The sequence below is a fragment of the Ornithorhynchus anatinus genome, chromosome 17, assembly GCF_004115215.2.
Source record: "Ornithorhynchus anatinus isolate Pmale09 chromosome 17, mOrnAna1.pri.v4, whole genome shotgun sequence".
NCBI classification, from domain to species: domain Eukaryota; kingdom Metazoa; phylum Chordata; class Mammalia; order Monotremata; family Ornithorhynchidae; genus Ornithorhynchus; species Ornithorhynchus anatinus.
In genome coordinates this window covers 14,228,995-14,243,301 of record NC_041744.1, presented here as the reverse complement: position 1 = coordinate 14,243,301, position 14,307 = coordinate 14,228,995, and the positions used below count along the sequence as shown (strand labels likewise).

Here is a 14,307-nt window from a genome sequence, read left to right as displayed (position 1 = left end):
TCCCTCAAATAGTACTTACACACATAATCAATCAGTGGTATTTATTGAGCACTTCCTATGTGCAGAGCACTGTAAGCACTTGGGGGAGAATACAACTGAATTAGCAGGCGCGTTCCCCGACCATAACGAGCTGACAGTCTAACTGTACCGTTGCCTCCCCTTCTTCTTCTTCAGATCCCGAGAGTCGTTTCCGACCCATAGCGACTCCATGGACACATCCTCTTCAGAAAGTCCCATCTTCTATCATAAAGTTGTTCTGGTACATGTATCCATAGAGTTTTCTTGGTAAAGTTACCGAAGTGGTTTACCACTGCCTTCTTCTGTTGCCTCCTCTATCTGTAATTCATTTTAACGTATCTCCCGCTCTGGATAGTAAGCTCCTTGAGGACAGAGGTCATGTCTACTTACCTACTGTGGTCTCCCAAGCGCTTAGAAAACACTCAAAAATACAAAAACCCATAATTATTATTATTCTTATTACAGTGAGGCGGGGGGATCTCCCCTGGAGCATGATTTCCCAGGACCAAACTGGCCCATCAGCACCTACAGATTGCTTCCTCAGGTTTAGGACCCCAAGCTTATCTTCCATAGCAGGGTCAAACTGGGGCATTTTTTAAGCGCTTACTAGGTGCCAGGCACCGTACTAAGTGCTGAGGTGGACACAAGCAAATTGGGTTGGACACAGTCCCTGTCCCACGTGGGGTTCACGATCTCAATTCCCATTTTACAGATGAGGGAACTGAGGCCCAGAGAAGTGAAGTGACATACCCAAGGTCACACAGCGGACAAGTGGTGGAGCCGGGATTAGGACTCACGACCTTCTGACTCCCAGGCCCGTGCTCTATCTACGACACCATGCTGCTTCCCACACTCCTTCTACCCAGGACTCCATCCTTTTGATATTTTTCCAGACCTGACATTTCAAACATGCAACGCCATATGTATTGCCACTTTCAGGTAATTATCACGTAAAATTAAGCTAGTCTTGTACATGAAACTAGCAATTAGCCAAGGATTGAAGGTCAAAGAGATCTCATTTGTAGAGTCTCTAACAAAATGTTAAGTATAAATGTGTGTCAGATGGTCCACGAGGCTGGATTATATGGGGTCATGACAACAGGGCTCAAGTGCCATCAAGTGCGCTGTCTCCAGTCTGCTGGGCACAGCAGTAGGATCTGGGATTTATAGCTCGCAGGTCTCTCGTCCTGCACTCGATCTAGGGCACGTCCTTAAAGGGGTCCATCTCTGCCAAACAGCAAACAGTCGTGGTTTTGGAAAGCGCTTTCGGGAAGAAAGGGACACACACACACACACACACACACACAAAAACACACGCAACACCAAACCGACGGGAACTGTTTATGTTTCCCAGCCAAGGCCTTCTATTTCAGTGCAATTATTCGACACCCGGAACCATCCCCTAGGACCAAGATGGAAAAAATCGTCATTTACACTGCTACTGAGTTTATGTGGCTGGGTGATGTGCTGGATTAAATTCTATAGTCCAGTTGTGAGCATGCAGGGGGGGTCGTAATAATAATAATTGCTTAATTGGGTTGGACACACTTCCTGTCCCACTTGGGGCTCACAGTCTTGCTCCCCATTTTACAGATGAGGGAACTGAGGCCCAGAGAAGTGAAGTGACATCCCCAAGGTCCCACAGCAGACAAGTGGTGGAGCAGGGATTAGGACTCATGACCTTCTGACTCCCAGGCTCGTGCTTTATCCACTACACTATGTGCTTATGTATCCACCCTCCATGTTCCCGAAAATATATGTAATATAGGCATGTGGAGAATCACTGAATATGGGCCTTTTCTACATACATATAGATTTAGAGATCTCTGTATTGTTAGTTGGACTTGAGAGACCATAATTTTAGCATTTGTTAAGCATTTACCATGTGCTAATCCCTCTACTAAAATAAAAACTCATCACGGGCAGGGTATGTGTCTACCAGCTCTGTTGTACTCTCCCGAGCGCTTAGTACAGTGCTCTGCACATAGTAAGCTCTCAATAAATAGGGAAGCAGCATGGTCTAGCGGATAGAGCACAGTCCTGGGAGTCAGAAGGACCTAGTTCTTCCGCTCGTCTGCCGTGTGACCTTGGGCAAGTCACTTCATTTCTCTGGGCCTCAGCGACCTCATCTGTAAAATGGGGATGAAGACCGTGAGCCTCATGTGGGACAGGGACCGTGTCCAATCCTATTGCCGTGTATCACTCCCAGTGCTTGGAACAGTGCCTGGCACAGAGAAAGTGCTTAACAAATACCATCATTATTATTAATATCTAGCCCAGCGTTTAGAACAGTTCCTGGAACACAGTAAGGGCTTATTAACAAATACCAATCAATCAGTTAAAAAAAGCCCCCTATAAAGTTTGTAGCCCTCAGCCATCCTACCCTGAAGCCTCCCCACTTCCCAGACTGATCCCCCCCCCAGCCCCCAGCCCATCAGGAGGAGTCACGCGGGCAGCATATCCGGGAAAATGGGGATAGAGCCCCAACCCTTCCTGCCCTCCATCTCCCAGATCTCTCGCACCGTCTTTCTCTCCCTCTGGTTCTTTGTCTCCATCTCTCACTCTGTGCCTTCGTGACGTTCTGCCTGTCTCTCTGGGTGTCTGTCTCCGTAACTCGCGCCCCCCCCCCCCCCGCTTTGGGCTCTGCTCTGAATTAGCCCTTGGGTCCCTCCCCAACTCCCCCACTCTGTAATAATAATAATGGTATTTATTAAGTGCTTACTATGTGTCAGGCACTGGGCTAAACACTGGGATGGATACAAGTAAATCTGGTTGGACACAGTCCCTGTCCCAAGTGGGGCTTACAGTCTCAATCGCATTTTACAGATGAGATCGCTGAAGCACAGAGGAGTGAAGTGACTTGCCCAAGGTCACTTAGCAGACAAGTGGCGGAGTCAGGATTAGAATCCATGCCCTTCTGACTCCCAGGCCTGTGCTCAAGTCCACTATGCCACTGCGGCACTTATTTTTATTACTTCCTTTATTTGTAAATGATTTTAGTGCCCGCCTCCCTTGCTGGATTAAGACTTCGAAGGGAGGCATCTACTAGTTCTATTGTACTCTCCCAAACGTTTGAAGCATTGCTCCACACATGGTAGGTGTTCAATAAATACGATCGCTTGCTTGATCGATTATAAACCATAAGCCCCCTGTAGACTGTAACCTTCTTGACGGCAGCAATCACGTCTGCCAACTCTGTTGAACGGTACTTTCCCAAGTGCTTCACATAGTGCTCTGCGCCCTGTAAGCACTCAATAAATACCAACGATTGATTGATTGATTGGGTGTCCTCCAGCCCAGAGGCTCCCCCTCCCCCTTCCCCAAGGTTCAGAGCAGCTGGGACACAAAGAGGGTAGGTGAAGGTAGATTTTTAACCAGAGGTGGAGGCTGAGTGGGAGACGGAAGGAATGGAGGGAGAGAAGGAGGAGAGGAGAGAGGAGAGGAAAAGAGAAGACAATCAGTCCATCGTATTTATTGAATGCTTACTGTCTGCAGAACTTTGTACTAACTAGTTGCAAGAGTACAATATGACAACATAGCTGACACATTCCCTGCCCACAATGAGCTTAGAGGGAGGGACTGACATTAATATAAATATAATTACAGATTTGTACATCAGTGCTGTGCTGAGAGAAGAGGGGAGGAGAAGAGAGGAGAGGGGAGGGAAGGGAAGAAGAGGATGAGAGAGAGAGAGAGAGAAGGTGTTTTGTGGGTAGCCAGGAATGCCATGCCCTGGGGGGAGGGGGGAGAGGGGTATGTGTTGTGTGTATTCAATCAATACATCGTATTTATTGACCGCTTACTGTGTGCGGGACACTCTACTAAGTTCAGCCTTTCTGGAAAGTTGTGTGTGTGTAAATTTGTAGGGAGAGAAGCTGTGGGTGGCCTTTTAATGTCATTTCAGGGCAAGTTGTGTATGTGAGTAATTACAGGGACGTTGCATGTGTGTATGTGTGTGTGTGCGCCGGGGGAGGCTGTTAGGGGAGGGGGCGGGAGGTATAGCGGAGGCTTTGTGAGGGGCTCTATAGAGATGCTGGAAGCAGAGATCTCAGCTCTACAGCTCGGGGCGGAGAGATGATCTGGATCTCTCGGTCCTCACTCGGAGGGGCCCGGACTCCGCTGCTATTAACGCTTTACAAGATGCGGAGAATTTTCCATACCGGGCAACACGAAATCATTAAGGCGAAACAATAAATAAAAGGCTGGGAGTTATTATAAAGCTGACAGGACACGGTGCCTTCTTACAAAGCAAATATGAATTATTTCAGAACATTTTTTAATGAAAAATCCTCTGTTCTTCCTCCCTAGCTCTGTAATCCATTCACTCCTGGCCCCCCTCTCCCCCATCCGCAGTTCGTGGGAGAAATGGGGAGAGGGTGGGAGGAGAGGGAAGGAAAGAGGTGGGGAGGGAGACGCTTCCTAAACCAGTGGGGATTGTTGACACGGAGACATCTCGCTCGCCAGGGCTCAGTTCCTCAATTTAGCTAAATCAACCGATCAAACAGTCGATCGTATTTAATGAACGCTTACCGTGTACGGAGCACTGTGCTAAGAACACTAGAGCAACAAAGAGTGACAATCTCTGCCCACGACGCGCTCACAATCTAGAGGGAAGATAGCCGGGGTGGGAGGGGGAAAGCGTTCATTTATCTGGTGGGGAACGTACGACTCAGTGGATGGAGCACGGGCCTGGGAGTCGGAAAGTCATGGGTTCTAATTCCAGCTCTGCCCCTTGTCTGCTGTGTGGCCTTGGGCAAGTCACTTCACTTCTCTGGGCCTCAATTCCCTCATCTGTAAAATGGGGATTGACTGCGAGCCCCATGAGGGACAGGGACTGTGTCCAACCCGACTTGCTTGTATCGATCCCGGTGCTTTTAGTATTGTGCCCGGCACAAGGCAAGCACTTGACAAATACCATCATTATTATGATTTCAGTGCAGTGCTTGGCCCACAGAAAGCAATTAACAAAAGCCACGATTGTTATCACTGTTATAAGTCGCTTAACTTCGCGGCACCTCAGTTCCCTCATCTGTAAAATGGGATTAAGACTGTGAGCCCCAGGTGGGACAACCTGATCACCTTGTATCTACCCCAGCTTGGCACCTAGTAAGCGCTGAACAAATATCACCATTATTATTATCATGAGAAGCGGCGCGGCTCAGTGGAACGAGCACGGGCTTTGGAGTCAGAGGTCATGGGTTCGAATCCCAGCTCCACCCCTTGTCAGCTGTGTGACTCTGGGCAAGTCACTTCACTTCTCTGTGCCTCAGTTTCCTCATCTGTAAAATGGGGATTAAGACCGTGAGCCCCGCGTGGGACAACCTGATTCCCTGGTGTCTACCCCAGCGCTTAGAACAGTGCTCTGCACATAGTAAGCGCTTAACAAATACCAACATATATAGTAATAGCACCTTAAATCCAGGGGCGTGGTCACAATCTCCTCTCTCCCGCCACCTCATTCATCCTCGCAGTCTCCCTGGGAGCCAAGAAGGGAGAAACTGAGGCCCAGAAAGGGCTCAAAGGGGGGAAATAATGGATCAGAGTCATAAGGTAGGGCCAGGGAGAAAGGTGGGCATAGGTTTGAGCAATTGGGGCTCCCCTGAATCTGGAGATCTCACCCATCCAGTCCATCTCTAGACTGTAAGCTGGTTAAGGGCAGGGAACGCATCGTCTAATTCTGTTGTACTGTACTCTTCCAAGTGCTCGGTAGGGTGCTCTGCACGTAGTAAGTGCTCAATAAATACCACTGATGGATTCATCTCTCCCCCTCCCCCCCCAACCTGTTCATCAGAGGAAGTTGGCCTGTGTGAATTACGTGATTAATAGGGGTATTGATTTACGTACGTGTCTCTGTGAGTTCCGTGGGCTTGACCATGTGCTTGGCTAAGCTCAGTTTGCCGAACCACACGGACCGGTCGCCGCTGGGTTTCCGTGGGGTTGTGGGTTTGAGAGCTTGTTGTTTTGGTAACACGCAGGTGTCTGTGTGCGCAAGACCACTGACCGATGGAAATGGGACCCCTTATAGGCCGCCGGGGGAGGGGATTTTTCTGCCCCACAGCTTTTTTGGGATATACAGTCCTGGTACCACTGTTCAGCAACCGGATTATTCATTCATTCATTCACTCATTCATTCAATCGTATTTACGGAGTGCTTACCATGTGCAGAGCACTGTACTGAGCACCTAGGAGGAACTGAGCTCTCTTTCTGGGGCATGAAGTCCTGGGAAACAGGGAACGTGTCTGCTTATTGTTGTAGCGTTCTCTCCTAGGTGGTTGTGTGGAAGTGTCAGGGGCTATGTGTGTGTGCATGTGAGTGTGCGTGCATTTGTGCGCATGTTTTGGGGGGTGTGTGTTATGGTATCTGTCACACACTGTACTAAGCGCCGGGGTAGATACAAGCTAATCGAGTTGGCCTCAGTCCACGTCCCACGTGGGGCTCACAGGCTTAATCCCCGTTTTGCCGATGAGATAACTGAGGCTCAGAGAGATTAAATGATCTGCCCAAGGTCACACAGCAGACAAGCGGTGGAGCCAGGATTGGAACCCAGTCCTTCTGACTTCCAGGCCCGGGCTCTAACCACTAGATCACTCTGTTTTCCCTCGCACTGTGTGTGTGTGTGTGTGTGTGCGTGTGCGTACACAGGCACGGGGGGGGTCGCATTCTGTCACTGGCCCCTGATTAGCTGGGGATTGGGACCGTTTAGGTGACAATTTATAGCTGCACCTGACCCCGGTCTGCGCTTTCTAGGGTCCCGTCCAGAATGCGGTGGAGTCGGCCTGAGCCCCGGGCCCATCGGCGTGATTTATTGGCTCCAAGGTCTTTGGGGAGCAGCTCTGCCTCTCACGGTCGGCTCCCGCACCAGATGGGCCGTCTGCTGCTCCCGCGATAAGCTCACGTCAGCGTGGAAGTGGCCCCTCTGTAGCCCAAATCCCTTTAAGGCCGTGCATCTCTGCTTCTGGGGGGGGGGGGCGGTGCGTGCGTGAGAGGGTGTGTGTGTGTTTCTCTCTCTTTCGGTCTTTCCGTTTTTGTCTCCCTCGGTCTCTTTCTGGCTGTCTCTCTCTGTCTCTCTCTCATCTCTGTATCTGCCGTCCTGCCCAGATTCTTCTTCGGGATTGCCGTCGTTGCCCATCGTTGGGAAGTCGAAGCCCAAGGTTTGAGAAAATACAGACCTACCCACGGCAGTGGGCAGACACAGACACAGGACACCCACGTGAGCAAAAATACACATGTATTGCACACATTGCAGAAACAGACGCAGACACATATACATACAAAAGCACTATTCAAATACAGAAACAGAAACAGACGAGAAGTGGCAGGGTCTAAAGGTTAGAACGTAGGTCTGGGAGTCGGAAGGCCCCGGGTTCTAATCCCTGCTCCACCACTTATCTGCTCGTGACCTTGGGCAAATCACTTAACTTCTCTGCGCCTCAGTCAGCTCGTATGTAACTCACTGGCACACAGTAAGCGCTCAATAAATACGACTAAATGGATGAATCAAATGGGGATTGAGACTGTGAGTCCCGTGTGGGACGGGGACCGTGTCCGACCTCATCACCTTGTATCTACCCCAGTGCTTAGGACGGTGCCTGGCACGTACGAAATGCTTAACAAATGCCATTAAAAAAAATACAAAGACCGTCAGCTTCTGGATAACTCATTTCTCTCTGGAGTCTTGTCTTAGATGACGTGTAGTGTTCACAGCAGATATGGGCATTAAAACTGATCAAGCAATCAATCAATCGTATCTATTGACCGTTCACTGGGTACAAAGCACCGTACTAAGTGCTTGGGAGAGTACGCTATAACACAGTTGGTAGACATGCTCCCTGGCCTCAGTGAGCTTATAGTCTTGAGGACTGTAAAAGCCTAATTAAAATCACATTTCCTCCAAGAGGTCTTCCCTGATTAAGCCCTCATTTCCTCTAACCCCCTCCCTTCCGCATCCCCCTCCCATTTGGATTCGTACCCTTTATTCACCTCGCACCCACAGCACCTATGTGGGTGGGAAGCAGCGTGGCTCAGTGGAAAGAGCCTGGGCTTCGGAGTCAGAGGTCACGGGTTCGATTGCCGGCTCCGTCACTTGTCAGCTGCGTGACTGTGGGCAAGGCACTTAACTTCTCTGTGCCTCGGCTACCTCATCTGTCAAATGGGGATCAACTGTGAGCCTCACGTGGGACGACCTGATCACCCCGTATCTACCCCAGTGCTTAGAACACCGCTCTGCACATAGTAAGCGCTTAACAAATACCAACATCATTATTATTATGTACCTATCCCTAATTTATATTAACGTCTGTCTTGCCCTCTAGACTGAAAGTAAGAAGCAGCATGACCTAGTGGAAAGAGCACAGGCCTGGGAGTCAGAAGGACCTGGGTTCTAATCCTGACTCCACCACTTGTCTGGTATGTGACCTTGGGCAAGTCACTTAACTTCTGCGTGCCTCAGTTACCTCATCTGTAAAACGGGGATGAAGACTCTGAAGCCCCATGGGGACACGGACTTTGCCCGACCCGATCAGCTTGTAGCAACGCCAGCGCTTAGCATAGTGCTTTGCACACAGTAAGCACTCAAAAAATATGCTTAAAAAAAGAGGATTTTTTTTTTTAAAGCTCCTTGTGAACAGGGAACGTATCTACCGGCCCCGTTATAATGCACTGTCCCAAGAGTTTAGTACAGTGCTGTGCGCCCGGTAAACGCTCAGTAGATACGATCCATTGATTTTCCCTATGTGGGGATACCTCTAAGCGCAGTGATTTGCCGTGGATAGGCCGAGGCCAAGACAGGCAAAGGAGGTGAATAGAGATCCAACTTGGAGGGTCTCAAGATCGAGAGGGTGTTATGACAATGAGCGTGTGGGTGTGTGCGCTTATGCACCCACAGAAACGGGCAACTCCCAGACCCCCAGGCCCGCCATCTTGGGCGGGCGGGGGAGATCCAGCGTAGGGCGCCAGGGCTGCACTGGGCAGAAGGTTACCTCTGGAAACAAAAAGATTGGAGTAAATTATTATTCCCCCCGTGGCTTTCCCAAGGAAACTGGAAGCGGCAGCTTGAAGCCCGTTTTCCTATTTGATGGGGAATCAGATAAATGGCAGGCAGCTTGCTCTGATAAGGCCTTGCTCTGGGCACAACCTCTCTCTCTGAAAGCCTCTTACTATGCATAGAGTCGGGCTATCTGTGCAGCTGCACCTTGACACAAATATATCTGCACCCGAGATGAAGCAATTCCCCCAGAAATTACAGCAGGGGGATTGCATCTGGGGAGGGGACTGGGGGAAGCTCTCGCTCGGAGCCTGGAGTGGGGGTTGGCGAGGCGCTGCCATTTTTTCACGGAACGCTCCTCCCCCCACCCCCCCATCCCCACCCCCGCACGACTCCGCACAAAAACATTCTTTTTTTTTCCCCCACCACCTTTTCGTAAACCGTTTTCAACTCCCCATCCTCTTGTCCTCCCCATCTAATCCATAAAACATAAAATTAGAAAAAAAAAAAAAAACCCGACCCTCGATCTTCCAAGCCGACCGGAACACAGAAATAAACCCTTCGCAACCTATTAATGCAAACGTTGGGTGGGGGAGGGGCGTGCGACGGGATAAGTGTGTGAGTGGATATGTGAGATTATACGGGAGTAAGTGTGAGCCTGAGTGTATCAGTGTCTTTGTGTTAGACTGACAGGGAGGGCATTGCCACGTATGTCGGTAAGTGTGGTATATTTGGGAACAGTCACTGAATCTACACCAAGATGAGTACACACGGTGGGTATACAGGGGGACTCAACACAGATCTGAGCTCCCTTTTATAATAATTATGGTAGTAAAGAGACCAGTCTACTACAGGTCTGAAAGGGCCCGTGAGGTGTCACGCCGCAGACCCTCTATCCGGCATGGCGGTGCGGTGCGTACGTGAGAGTGCGTGTGTGTACACGTGAGGGTGTGCGCGTGCCCATCCGCACATTCATGCACGCGGGCAGACGAGTGTCTGTGAGTGTTAACGTGCGCATGTAAGTGCACCCTCCTGATTGGAGGGGGATGAGGGGGGAAGGGGTTTCCTCCCACTCCAAACTGGCACCTGCCACGGGTTGGGATGGCGGAGCAGATGACGCGGAGTCGGCTGACAGATGCCACGGCCCGAGCCTCGGCCTTTGTCTGAGCGAGAGAAAATCACACCCTCTCCATCCCTGCTTTCCCTCCCCCCACCCCGGCTCCCGGCCCGCTGAAGCTGGCCCGCCTCTCCCACGTCCCACGTAAACGGGGGGCTGCCGGGGGGATCGTCACCTGGGCCGTAGGGGAGACAGAACCAGCCGGGCGCGGTAGGTGGGTTAGGGAGTTTGGGGGGAGGGGGGGAGAAAGACAGCCACTTCAAAAATGGAGCTGGGGATTGGGGAGGTGGGCCGGTGGGGAAACTGGAACATAGAGCCTTTTTTTTTAAGTGGCCCACGGGTCTCCGGGCTAGCTGTGTGATGGAGGGAGTGATGATGATAATAATAATAACTGTGGTATTTATTAAGTGCCAGGCACTGTACTAAGTGCTGGGGTGGATACGAACAAATCAGGTTGGACACAGTCCCTGCCCCACGTGGGGTTCAAAGTCTAAATCCCCATTTGACCCACCAGCCGACCGAGGCCCAGAGATGCGAAGCGACTTGCCCGCCATCACGCAGCACACAAGCGGCGGAGCCGCCATTAGAACCCATGACCCGCTAACAGGGAGAGTCCCGACAGAGTCAGCTACGTAGCTGATATCTCCATATCAATACCTAATCCAGGGAGAGAGTCCGCCAGAGAGAGGCCGGGGGAATGGGAGTGCGATCCTACTGTCCGTCGTCATTAGATGCCGGACCAGATCTGCAAACAGCAGTCGGGGGTCCCCTGGCTCGTAGTATGAGAGTGTGACTCTCAGCTCTTTCCCGGCAGGGTTCGTGTCTTCCAACTCCGCCGTACTGTACTCTCCCAAAGCGCACGGTACCGGGCTCTGCACACAGTAAGTGCTCAATGAATATGATTGACTGATGAAGGAAGAACACCAGCCCAGGTCAATCCAATCGCAACTGATAGAAGCTCATAGCTTTGTTCCAAAGAGCTTGGCTCGCTCTGGGTGTGATTGTCCATGGTGTAAAACCCCCCCCCGGCCCTAGGGATCCTGGGAGAACAGAGCCAGGTGACCCAGATTCTGAGGATTAATAATAATACTGTTGGTATTTGTCGAGCGCTTACACTGTTCCAAGCGCTGGGCTAGAGACAGGGTAATCAGGTTGTCCCACGTGAGGCTCACGGTTAATCGCCATTTTACAGATGAGATAACTGAGGCCCAGAGAAGTCAAATGACTTGCCCACGGTCACACAGCTGACAGGTGGCAGAGCTGGGATTCGAACCCATGACCTCCGCTCCCAAGCCCGGGCTCTTTCCACTGAGCCACGCTGCTTCTCATTAAGGCTATGAGCCCCGCGGTTACCTCATCTGTAAAATGGGGATCAAGACCGTGCATTTCACGTTGGACAGGACTGCGTCCACTGTGATTTGATTGTATCCAACCCAGTGCTTAGAACGGTGCCCGGCCCATAGTAGGAGCTTAACAAACACCACAGTTATTATTATCGGGCTGTATCTAATGCGTCTGCTATATTGCCCTTTTGTACTCTCCCAAGCGTTTAGTACAGCGCCCTGCACGCAGTAAGCACTCAATAAAATACTATCAAGGTCATTCATTCAATTAGATTTATTGAGCACTTATGAATGGGAGAGTACAACAAACAGACACATTCCCGGCCCACAGAGAGCTTACGGTCGGAGGCGGGGGCAGACATTAATATAAATAAATAAATTACATAAGTGCCGTGGGGCTTGGAGGGGGGAATGAATAAAGGGAGCAAGTCGGGACTACCCAGAAGGGAGTGAGAGAGGACCGTTCTCCTACAGAAACGTTCAGGACATGTTTCCCCGCTCCTCAAGAAACTCCAGGGGTTGCCCTCCTCGTCAAATGAAGACTCCTCACCATGGGTTTCAAAGCATTCCATCACCTTGCCCCCTCCTAGCTCACCTCTCTACTCTCTTACTACAACCCAGCCCACACACTTTGCTCCTCTAATGCTAACCTTGATCTCATCTATCTCGCCCGGACCCCTCGCGCACGTCCCGGCCCCTGTCCTGGAACGCCCTCCCTCCTCGAATCCGACAATTATTCCCCCCACCCGCCGCCTTCAAAGCCTTACTGAGGGCACATCTCCTCTAAGAGGCCTTCCCTGATTAAGCCCTCCTTTCCTCTTCTCCGATCTCTTTCACACCCGAGAGGCTGGGAAGCAAATTAAAATCCCAGCCCTCTGAGGTGGTGTGACCCAAGCCCGGGTGTGATTAACACACAGTCTTGGCTTTAAAGGGGAGCCCTGGGGGTGGGGCTGGCCGAGCCGGACGGGAAACACTGGGGCATCAAGTGGTCGGGGCCCTGACCGGGCCTCTCCCTCAGGGACCCACAGGGGGGTGGACATCGGCGGCCCCTCCGTCCTCGCCGTCGCCACAGAGCCGAGCTCCTGCAGAAGCTGTGGCGGCCGTCGTCGGCCGGGAGCCGGGACTCTTAAATTGATATCGTGATCCTGTACTCTCCCAAGTGCTCGGTACGACGTTCTGCGCACGATGCACACTCAGTAGACACCGTCTGATCGGCCGGCAGAAGGATAGATGAATCGAACAGAAGGTAACGGGCCGGAGGCACGGACGCAGATCAACAGAAAGATCGATCAGTGAGTCGTATTTGTCGAGCGCTTATTACACGCAGGGCACTGTTGTACATGTACTCCGTGCACGAACTCTGTACATGAGAGGTGGTAGGCCTCAAGGGCTGATCCCTCCTGGGGGATGGTGGGTCGGCAGTTTCCAAATAATAATGATAATAATCGTGGCGTTGGTTAAGTGCTTACGATGTGCCAGGCCCTCTACTAAGTGCTGGGGTGGCTACAAGCAGTCGGGTTGGACGCGGTCTCTGTTCCACAGAGCGCTCACAGCCTCGATCTCCATTTTAACGGATGAGATCACCGAGACCCAGAGAAGCAAAGCGACTTGCCCAGACAAGTGGCAGAGCCGGGATTAGAACCCAGGACCTTCCGACTCCCAGCCCCGTGCCCTAGCCGCTGCGCCATGCCGTTTCTCGCCGAGGTGCGGGCGGGTCCGTTAGTCCCTAGTCGTTCTCATTAAAATCCATATTTATAATTTTTTTTAAAGGCGAATTATTTATACAGCAAACCAGAACGGGGCCTCCCGCGTCCTCCAGCCTCTCGTGTAATTACATATTTTGGCCGCGTGCTGTGCCCGGGATAAATCTGTATGGAAATTTGCGGGCGCAGCTTCCCGCACAGGCACAGATGCTAATTTTTAAACCACACTATCTGGGCTGTTTCTCATTTTCATTTTCCCCAACACGGAGCGAGATTAGGCCACATTAAGCACCATGGGGTCCATTCTCCCGCTCGGCCGCGCGCGTGGCTCCCGGTGGCATTAATAGGAGCGTCACGCCTGTACGGAGCGGTGCATCCACCCTAATTGCAGGACAAATTGTACGTTTCAGCCTCGGGAGCGTGCGGGAGGTGCGACGCGGCCAGGCCGGATCGGCCCCGGGGCCGCTCTGCCGGGGAAGGGAGTCCAGTTCCGCCGTGAGGGAGCCCATGGGGTCTGAGGATGGGGGGACCCCCTCCACCCCAGGGCTCAACCGGACGCCCTTTCGCCCTCTCCTAGAACCCCTTCTTGCCCGTTAGCCCTCGGGTGGATCCAACTTCCCCTCTCAGGGTCGCACCTGGAGAGTTTCCAGTCCTCCGCCAGTCTCGACTACAGGAGGGAGAGTCAAGCAGAGGCCTATCCGTTCCGTTCCTAGCTTGGGCAGTGGCTAGCGAGTGGAAGGCCATCTGTTACGAGTCAAAACTCACCCGTGCCGGGCAGCAGCGGCACGGGAGAGTCGAGGGTGGAGACTCAAGTCTACTGCCTGGAAGGCGGCAGTGGAAAACCACTTCCGCAGTCTTACCAAGAAAGCTCTACGGATCCACTACCAGAACGACTGCAGGTGGAGGTGGGGCGTTCTGGGAGAGATGCGTCCATGGGGCCGCTGCGGGTCGGAGACGACTTGACAGCACAAGACGAGACAAGGATCCAAGATCCGAGATCCGAGGTCAGACACGGTCCCTGTCCCACTTGGGGCTCGCGGTCCAGCGTCCCCAGTTTACGGGAGAGGAAACCGAGGCCCGGAGAAGTTAAATGATACGCCCTAGCTCAGGCGGCAGTTAGTATTTATCGAGCGCCTACTGTG

The 14,307-nt window shown here is 51.9% G+C and overlaps 1 non-coding gene across 1 annotated transcript; it reads left to right on the top strand.

The window, feature by feature from the left end:
- The first annotated feature begins 13,782 nt into the window (after positions 1-13,782).
- Positions 13,783-13,920, top strand: LOC114818123. Its single transcript, XR_003765944.1, has one exon. It is a non-coding gene; the product is annotated as a small nucleolar RNA SNORA7 (small nucleolar RNA).
- Positions 13,921-14,307: the final 387 nt, after the last annotated feature.